The sequence below is a fragment of the Saimiri boliviensis genome, chromosome X (assembly GCF_048565385.1).
Source record: "Saimiri boliviensis isolate mSaiBol1 chromosome X, mSaiBol1.pri, whole genome shotgun sequence".
NCBI classification, from domain to species: Eukaryota; Metazoa; Chordata; class Mammalia; order Primates; family Cebidae; genus Saimiri; species Saimiri boliviensis.
The window spans coordinates 52,332,781-52,343,063 of record NC_133470.1 but is presented as its reverse complement, the minus strand read 5'-3'; the positions used below and the strand labels follow the sequence as shown (position 1 = coordinate 52,343,063).

Genomic DNA, 10,283 nt, shown 5'->3' with positions numbered 1-10,283 from the left:
GCATTTGCTTGTCTGAAAAGAATTTTCTTTCTTTTTCATTTAGGAAGCTTAGTTTGGCTAGATATAAAATTATTATATTTTTACTGTACTTTAAGTTCTGGGGTACCTGTGCAGATCTTCAACGATTGTTGCATAGGTACACACATGCCATGGTGTTTTGCTGTTTTCATAATCTACATCAGAAATTTCTCCCAATGTTATCCCTCTCCAAACTCCCAACATTGCGCTGTCCCTCCCCTAGCCCCACACTCCCCAACATACAACAGTGCAAAAGTGTGTGACATTTCCCTCCCAGTGCCCATGTGCTCTCATTGTTCAACATCAGCCTATGAGTGAGAACATGTGGTGTTTGGTTTTCTGTTCTTATGTAAGATTGCAGAAAATAGTGGTTTCCAGATTCATCCATGTCCCTACAAAGGACATGAACTCAACCATTTTGATGGCTGCATAGTATTCCATGGTGTATATGTGCCACATTTTCTTTGTCCAATATATCATTGATGGGCATTTGGGTTGGTTCCAGGTCTTTGCTATTGTGAACAGTACCACAATGAATATACATGTGCATGTGTCTTTATAATGAAACAATTTATAATCCTTTGGGTATATATCCAGTAATGGGATTGCTGAGTCAAATAGAATTTCTATTTCTAGATCCCTGAGGAATAGACACACTGTCTTTCACATTGGTTAAACTGATTTACACTCCCACCAATAGTGTAAAAGTGTTCCTATTTCTCCACATCCTCTCCAGCATCTGTTGTCTACAGATTTTTTAATGATTGCCATTCTAACTGGCATGAGATGGTATCTTAATGTGGTTTTGATTTGAATTTCTCTAATGACCAGTGATGATGAGCATTTTTTCATATGTTTGTTGGCCTCATATATGTCTTCTTTTGAAAAGTGTCTGTTCATATCTTCTGCCCACTTTTGAATAGGTTTGTTTGTTTGTTTCTTGTAACTCTGCTTTAGTTCTTTGTAGATTCTGGATATTAGCCCTTTGTCAGATGGGTAGATTGCAAAATTTTTCTCCTCACTCTGTTGGTTGTCAGTTTGCTCTGAAGATTGTTTCTTTTGGTGTGCAGAAGCTTTGGAGTTTGATTAGGTCCCATTTGTCTATTTTGGCCTTTGTTGCCAATGCTTTTGGTATTTTGGTCATGAAGTCCTTGCCTATGCCAGTGTCCTGAATAGTTTTGCCTAGGTTTTCTTCTGGGGTTTTTATGGTGTTAGGTCTTATGTTTAAATCTTTAATTCATCTGGTTAATTTTAGTGTAAGGTGTCAGGAACGTGTCCAGTTTCAGCTTCCTACATACTGCTAGCCAGTTTTCCCAACACCATTTATTAAAGAGGGAATCCTTTTCCCATTACTTGTTTTTATCAGGTTTGTCAAAGATCAGATGGTTGTAGGTATGTGACATTACTTCTGAGGCCTCTGCTCTCTTCCATTCGTCTATATTTCTGTTTTGGTACCAGAACCATGCTGTTTTGATTACAGTAACCATGTAGTATAGTTTGAATTCAGGTAGCAAGATACCTCCAGTTTTGTTCTTTTGCTTAGGATTGTCTTGGTTATCTGGGCTCATTTTTGGTTCCATATGAAGTTTAATGTGGTTTTTTCCAGTTCTGTGAAGAAGGTCAATGGTAGCTTGATGGGAATAACATTGAATGTATAAATTACTTTGGGCAATATGACCATTTTCATGATAGTGATTCTTTTTAATGATGAGCATGGAATGCTTTTCCATCTGTTTGTGTCCTCTCATATTTCCTTGAGTAGTGGCTTGTAGTTCTCCTTGAAGTGGTCCTTCATGTCCTTTGTTAGTTGCATTTCTAGGAATTTTATTCTCTTCATAACAATTGTGAATGGGAGTTCACTCATGATTTGGCTCTCTGTCTGTTATTTGTGTATAGGAATTCTTGTGATTTTTGCACGTTGATATTATATCCAGAGACTTTGCTGAAGTTGCTTATCGTCATAAGGATATTTTGTGCTGAGATGATGGCCCTTCTAAATATAGTCATTTGCAAATAGATACAACATGTCATTTGCAAATAGATACAACATGTCATCTGCAAATAGAGACAATTTGACTTCCTCTTACCTAATTGAATACCTTTTATTTCTTTTTCTTGCCTGATTGTTCTGGAGTGCAATAGGAAGGGTGAGAGAGGGCACCCTTGTCCAGTGCCAGTTTTCAAAGAAAATGCTTCCAGTTTTTGCTCATTTGATATGATATTGGGTGTGGATTTGTCATAAATAGTTTTTTTTTTATTTTGAGATAATGTCAATCAATACCTAGTTTATTAAGACTTTTTAGTTTAAAAGGCTGTTGTATTTTGTAGAAGGGCTTCTCTGAATCTATTGAGATAATCATGGTTTTTGTCTTTGGTTCTATTTATGTGATGGATTATTTTGTAGATTTGCTTGTTGACCCAGTCTTGCATCCCCAGGATGAAGCCTACTTGATCATGATGGATAAACTTTTTCATGTGCTGTCATGTTTACTTTGCTGTATTTTATTGAAGATATTTGCCTCAATATTTATCATGTATTTTGGTCTGAAATTTTCTTTTTTCATTGTGCCTCTGCCAGGTTTTAGTATCAGGATGATGTTGGTTTCATAAAATGAGTTATTTATATTGTTTAGAAAGTTTTGGAAGGAATGGTATCAGCTCCTCTTTGTACATCTGGTAGAATTTGGCTTTGAATGCATCTGGACCTGAAGTTTTTTGGTTGTTAGATTATTAATTGCTGCCTCAACTTCAGACCCTGTTATTGGTCTATTCAGGGATTCAGCCTCTTCCTGGTTTTGTCTTGGAATACTGTAAGTGTCCAGGAATTTATCTATTTCTTCCAGGTTTACTGGTTTATGTGCATAGAGGTGTCTCCAGTATTCTCTGATGGTAGTTTGTATTTCTGTGGAATTGGTGGTGATATCCTCCTTATCATTTTTATTGCATCAATTCAATTCTTCTCTTTTCTTTTTTGTTAGTCTGGCTAGTGGTCAATCTATTTTCTTGATCCTTTCAAACACCAGCTCCTAGATTTATTGAGTTTTTGAAGGATTGTTTTGTGCCTCTATTTCCTCCAGTTCTGCTCTGATCTTAGTTATTTCTTGTCTTCTGTGAGCTTTTGAATTTGTTTGATCTTGCTCCCCTAGCTCTTTTAATTGTGACAATAGGGTGTACAATTGAGTTCTTTACTCACTTCTTATGTGGGCATTTATTGCTAGAAATTTCCCTCTAGACACTGCTTTAAGTGTGTCCTAGAGATTCTGGTATTTTATGTCTTCATTGTCATTGGTTTTGAAGAACATCTTTGTTTCTGCCTTCGTTTCATCATTTATCCAGTAGTAATTCAGGAGCAGGTTGTTCAGTTTCTATGTAGTTGTGCAGTTTTAAGTGAGTTTCTTAATCCTGAGTTCTAATTTGATTTCACTGTGGTCTCAGAGACTGGTTGTTATCATTTCTGTTCTTTGCATTTGCTGAAAAGTGATTTACTTCCAATTATGTGGTCAATTTTAGCTTAAGTGCTATGTGGTGCTGAAAAGAATGTATATTTTATGGATTTGGGGTAGAGAGTTTTGTAGATATCTATTTGGTCTGCTTGGTCCAGATCTGAGTTCAAGTCCTAAATATCCTTGTCAATTTTCTGTCTTATTGATCTAATATTGACAGTGAAGTATTAATGTCTCCCACTATTATTGTGTGGGAGTCTAAGTGTCTTTGTAGGTCTTTAAAAACTTGCTTTATGTATCTGAATGCTCCTGCATTGGGTGTATATATATTTAGGATAGTTCACTCTTCTGGTGCATTGATCTTTTTCCCATCATGTAATGCCCTTCTTTGTCTCTTTTGATATTTGTCGATTCAAAGTCTGTTTTATCAGAGACTATGATTGCAACCCCTGTCTTTTTTTTTTTCTTTCCATTTACTTGGTAAATCTTTCTCCATCCCTATATTTTGAGTGTATGTATGTCTTTGCAAGTCAGATGGGTCTCTTGAATACAGCACACCAATGGGTCTTGAGTTTTTATCCAATTTGCCAGTCTGCATCTTTTGATTGTGACATTTATCCTATTTATGTTTAAGGTTAATGTTGTTATGTGTAAATTTGATTCTGCCCTTTTCTACTCGCTGGTTGTTCTGCCCCTTAGTTGACCCAGTTTCTTAATTGTGTCATTGGTCTTTAGCATTTGATATGTTTCTGCAGTGGCTGGTACTGTTTTTCCCTTCCATGTTTAGTGCTTCCTTCAGGAGTTTTTGTAAGGCAGGTCTGGTGGTGATGAAATCTCTCAAAAATTGCTTTTCCATAAAGGATTTTATTTCTCTTCACTTATGAAGCTTAATTTGGCTGGATATGAAATTCTGAGTTGAAAGTTCTTTTCCTTAAGAATGTTGAATATTGGCCCCCACTCTCTTCTGGCTTTAGGAATTTTGCTGAGAGATATGCTATGAGTCTGATGAGCTTTGCTTTGTGGGTGAAATAACCTTTCTCTCTGGCTGCCCTTAGCATTTTTTCCTTCGTTTCAACCATGGTGAATCTGATAATTATGTGCCTTGGGGTTGCTCTTCTTCAGGAATATCTTTGTGATGTTCTCTTTCAATGTTGTCCTGTCTTGCTAGGTTGGAGATGTTCTCCTGGATAATATCCTGAAGAGTATTTTCCAGCTTGGATTCATTCTCCCCATCACATTCAGGTACATTGATAAAACATAGATTACATTGTTCCACATAATCCCATATTTCTTAGAGACTTTGTTCATTTCTTTTCACTATTTTTTTTCTAATCTTGCTTTCTCACTTTATTTCATTGAGATGATCTTCAATCTCTGATATCCTTTATTCTGCTTGATTGATTTGGCTATTGAAACTTTTGTATGCTTTACAAAGTTCTTGTGCTGTGTTTTTCAGCTCCATCAAGTTGTTTATATTCTTCTGTAAGCTGGTTATTCTAGTTAGCATTTTGTCTAACCTATTTTCAAGGTTCTTAGATTCTCTGCATTGAGTTAGAACATGTTCCTTTACCTCAGAGAAGTTTGTTATTACCCACCTTCTGAATCCCGCTTCTGTCAATTCATCAAACTCATTCTCCATCCAGTTTTGTTCCCTTGCTGGTGAGGAGTTGTGATCCTTTGGAGGAGGAGAGGTGTTCTAGTTTTTGGTCATTTTATCCTTTTTGGTGCTGGTTTCTTCTCATCTTTGTGGATTTATCTACCTTTGGTATTTGAAGTTGGTGACCTTTGGATGCGTTTTCTGAGTGGACATTCTCTCTGTTGATGTTGAAGCTATTTCTTTCTGTTTTTTCATTTTCCTTCTATCAGTCAGGCCCCTCTCCTGCAGAACTGTTGGAGGTCCACTACAGACTCTTGTTTACCTGGGAATCACTGGTGGGGACTGCAGAACAGCAAGGATTGCAGCCTGTTTCTTCCTCTGGTAGTTTTGTCTCAGAAGGGTACCTGCCAGATGTTAGCCAGAGCTCTCCTGTATTAGGTGTTTCTTTGGATATACAGGGGTCAGGGAGAAACTTGAGGAGGCAGTCTTTACCTTATCAGAGCTCTAGTGCTGTGCTGGGAGCTCCATTGCTCCCTCCAGAGCTGCTGGGCTTGGACGTTTAGGCCTGCTGCAGCAGAATTCACAACTGCCCCTTTTCCCAGGTGCTCTGTCCTGGGAAGATGGGACTTTATTTATAAGTCCCTGACATGTTGCTGCCTTTTTTCAGAGATGCCCTGCCCAGCAAGGAGGGAGTTTAGTTACAGTCTGCCTGCAGAGTCATTGCTGAGCTAACATGGGCTCCACCTTGCTCCTGTGTAAACTTCCTTGTGCTTTTGTTTACACAGGTAAGGTTAGAAGTCCCTAGGTAATGGCAAACTGCCTTGGTAATGGTGGACTGCCTCAGTAATGATTGACTACCTCAGTAATGGCCGACTGCCTCAGTAATGGGGAACTGCCTCTGTAATGGTGGACACCCTTCTCCCCACTGAGCTCAACTGTCCCGGCTTGAGCTCAAACTGTTCTGTTGGCTGTGATACTCTCAACCCAATTGGTTTCAGTTTGTTGGTCTTTGTGGGGGTGAGACCCACCAAGCCTGATCACTTGGTTCCCTGCCTTCAATCTCCTTTTTTCCAGGGAAATGGGTGGTTCTGTGTCGCTGATGTTCCAGGCGCCAGTTAAAACAGCCTTTCAGATTTGTGCTGGAAACCCACAACACCTGTCAGACTAGTGGTAACCTCCTAGTCTGTGGGCTGTAAAGACTGTGGGATAAGTGCAGTATCTAAACCGGAATGCCAGAGTGGCCAGAAAAGTCCCCAATGGCCTTTGTTGAGTAGAAGCGGGGATCCTCTGCTTGTTGCACTTTTGGGTGAGGCAGCCCCCCACCCTGCCTCAGTTTGCCCTCCTTGGGCCACACACACTGTCCAACCCGTCCCATTGAGATGAACATGGTACGTCAGTTGGGAAAGTAGAGATCACTCACCTTCTGAGTTGCTCTTGCTGGGAACTGCGCCCCAGAGCTGTTCTTATTTGGCCATCTTGGTGGAAGTCCCCCTAAAATGCTATTTTTCTATTTTTCTATTTTATATTTATTATATATTTTTACATGTGTGAGAAAAATTGAAACCTTTGTTTTTCTCTTAATTTGATTTCTCCAAAATTTGAAAATTATTTGTAATTTGGAAAAATTATAATTTGTATAAGTTCAACAAGAATCTGTTTTCCTTTTTCACCAGTTATTTTACAAAGGCTTTGACTGGAAAGGCATCTTTTAATATATGACCAGACTGTTTTGAGGAATTGAGGTTTACTTTATAGAGCTGACAAAAGGTCCTTTGGAAAAACTGGCATAATACTTTGCCTACATGGTTCCCTTACAAAGTTTATGGCCTTGTATTAAGTAAAAAATGTCCCTTTTTGACAGTCCTAAAATTGCAAGATATTTTGTGACCTTGGGAAGAGAGCAATTTACCCAATTCACGCAGGTGTTATAGTCTGTTGACAGATCTTTGGCTTGGGTTCTTTTTTTTTTTTTTTTTTTTTTTTACACGTTTAGTTTTATTGTAACAAAGCAACTTATACACTTTTAACGTTTAAAACTGAGCATCATCTTTCCTTTCCAGTGAAACAAAAAGAAAATTTAAAAATAAACAGGAACAAAATTACAATAGAGAATGTCAATTCCAAATAAGATCCTACAGGTTCTGCTGATTCTCCCATTGAGTGGCAGGGCTCAAGTCATCATTAAGAGAGAATTTATTTCAAAAGTGTCATCTTAAACTGCAAGGATGTCTGTCAAATGTCACAATTAAACATGCCAAAAGAGAAGCCATGTTGTCAAAATGCCCACTTACCCCACCCAAACATCTCAAACCCACCCTTTGCTGACCTTCTATAACCCCATTTTTTTTAAGTTTTTTTTTTCTTTTTTAAAACAAGAGAAAGTAGACAGATACATGTTGGTAAATGCTAACTATCCATATTCACATAGAGACACAGTGTACTCTCTGAGCCCAATATACAGAGAAAGGAGGAAAAAAGCTAGAATTCTATGCACTACTACACAGGGGCCTAGCACCCTCCAGCTTCCAGCAGAGCGAAGGGAGCAGGTTTTTCTTTTTTCCCACAGAGCTCGGTGGTGGTGATTCCATACAGTTTTTGTTAAGACAGGAAGGGATAAAATGAATTTCAAACAGAAAGGGGTAGAGACTGTGTTCCCATTGTATCCTGCTCAAGATATTTCCCCCAAAATAAGTTGAGAACCATGGTGTAGAGAAAAGAGACCTCAAAAACAGGGTGACTGAGCACAAGAGGGAAGGAAAAAAAAAAAAGAAGACTGGAACTTGCTCCCAGGGACTGGAGAAAATTTTAAAAAAGGAAGGTTGGAATCCATCAGTGTTCTATTAGTCATCTTCTCCTTCATCCTCCTCTCCTTCCTCCCCTTCATCATCATCTTCATCTTCTTCACCTTCATCCTCATCCCCTTCTTCATCAATATCTTCTAATCCTTCCTCCTCTTCATCATCATCATCATCTTCTTCTCCTTCTCCTTCTTCATCATCCATATCAGGAACCAAGTAGTATTGTAATGGGTTTGGCCAAATATCATCTTTGATGACCTCTCCTAATTCATCAGCACCTGAATCAGAATGGTCAGTAAACCAGGTAAAGAAGCTCTCTGGTTCCTCATGCTGCCTCTTCCTGCTGGCTTTATTCTGCGTTTGACTTGAACGTTTCGTCAAATCCTTTCCAGATTTCCATTTGATTTCGGTGGACTTTGAAGATGGATCACCACTCTCATTCAGATGAAATTCTTTGAAGAGAACTTTATTTTCAAAGTAAGGATTTTCATCAAAATAAAAATATATTCTGTAACCTGATTTAATATCTTCAAATTATGTCACTTCAACTCTGGTCAAATAATGCAGTGCCTCTTCATCCTCCTCCCCAAGCAGTGCAGACACTTGTGGATGGTTGACAAATGTTGTTACCCAAAAATTTGGGATTTTGGTGATCAATTCTGACCTCTTCTGAAAAACCGGTTGGCGGAGTTTGTTATATTTCTGTTCTACTTTCAAAATCTCCTCACTGGCTTGTTCATTAAGTCTGTCTATTTCATTTTGTACTTCATCAATGTGTTCAATTACTTCTTGCTGTTCTTTTTCTCCCTTCTTGGGCAAGCCTGCAGAGGCTGATGTCTCCTCCAGTCCATGAGCAGGAGGTGGTCTTGGTTTCTTCTTCTGAGGCGGGAGTGGAGATTGGCGTTTGGGGGCCATGCTGCTGCGGAAGTCCGAGAACCGGAGCACAAGTCTTATAGCTCGTCCGGAAGCAGGCAGAACACTCGGCTTGGGTTCTTATACTCAAAGCTTTTGAAAGGTCAAATCTGAGATTCCTTATACAAAATTTCCAACAAAGCCAACTTTAAAACAGCCTACATGGCCATTCACTGTTCTTTTTGCACTTTATAAAAATAATCAAGCCAAGTATAATAATAAAACTCATTTTACAAATAAATTGGTCCTGATAAGGTTTATCTTTGGTAGAAATGGAGAACTGCAAAAGGAAAAAGGTATGTACATCTTGTATTAGATTCCAGCTTTGTCTTTTTTGTTTGAAATTTTTATTATTTGCATACAATTTATATTAAATCCTAAATTATTTTCTGGCTACAAGTTTCTCAAAAAGGACTAAATTTTAACTTTTTAAATAATTTTTTCAGTTGACGTCCAAATGAAACATGTTTTGTTTTAATTCTGGTATATATATTTTCTTTTTAAATATAATAATTATGTGCATAGTATTTCTACTACTTATCTCTTGTTTTGCTTCTCCTGAAATGACTAAGGTTCATGGTACCCTGAAGACTAGAGATAATCCAGCAAGCAACAGCAGCTATATATCAATGACTTTGGCAGCACTTACTGGTAATTAGCCTTCTTGGCAATGATGGACAGGTTGGCACTCAGGTTCTGATCATCAGTACATTCAAGAAGAAATATTTTTGATAAAAAGGAGAGAATAAAAATAACTTTTCTCTGAGCAATTGAGTCCTTTTAAATTAAGAGAGCCAGAGAAACATAAGACAGAAACATAAGAAACATAAGACAGAAATCATGTTTCACCTTCCCCCTTGAGCTATGTATTTGTATATCAAAACTGCTTGCTATTGCAACAAATGGCTACAAATTTACCTAACAATGCCACACTAGACATTAACCCATATCGTGTAGCTTAACAATATACAACCAATCACCAATCAACGTTATTTCTCTAAATCAGTTAGAATTCCTGACAAAGAACTTCGTATCAGCCCTGTGATAATTTTTTGCCTTTTAAAACTTGCTTTTTTATGTATTTTTTTTTTTAAGTTCGAACAGAGGTCATATCCAAGGTTACTTGCTTCTAAGTCTTCCAGGCAGCTATCTTCACTTTGGCCCAAGTGAACTCTTTAAATAAGATATTGAAAAATAAGACATAAAAATGGCCAACTGATATACAAAAATGTACATAATATAACTAATCAACAATGAAATGCAAATCAAAACCATAGTATCATGTCACATCTGTTATAATGGCTATTACTTTTAAAAATCAAACAGGGGATGACAGATGCTGACACAGGAATGAAGGAAAAGAAACCCTTATATATTGTAGATGGCAATGTAAGTTGACACAGGCATTATGGAAAACAATATGAAGGTTCCTCCAAAAATTAAAAACAGAACTACCACATGACCCAGCAATTCCACTTCTGGATATATTAAAATGAAATCAGTACCTTGAAGAGA

General features: G+C 37.8%; 1 pseudogene; it reads right to left on the bottom strand.

Annotated features, from left to right (window-relative positions):
- Positions 1-7,874: 7,874 nt before the first annotated feature.
- LOC101044567 (protein SET pseudogene) lies at positions 7,875-8,786 on the bottom strand (annotated as a pseudogene).
- Between the last annotated feature and the right edge of the window lie 1,497 nt (positions 8,787-10,283).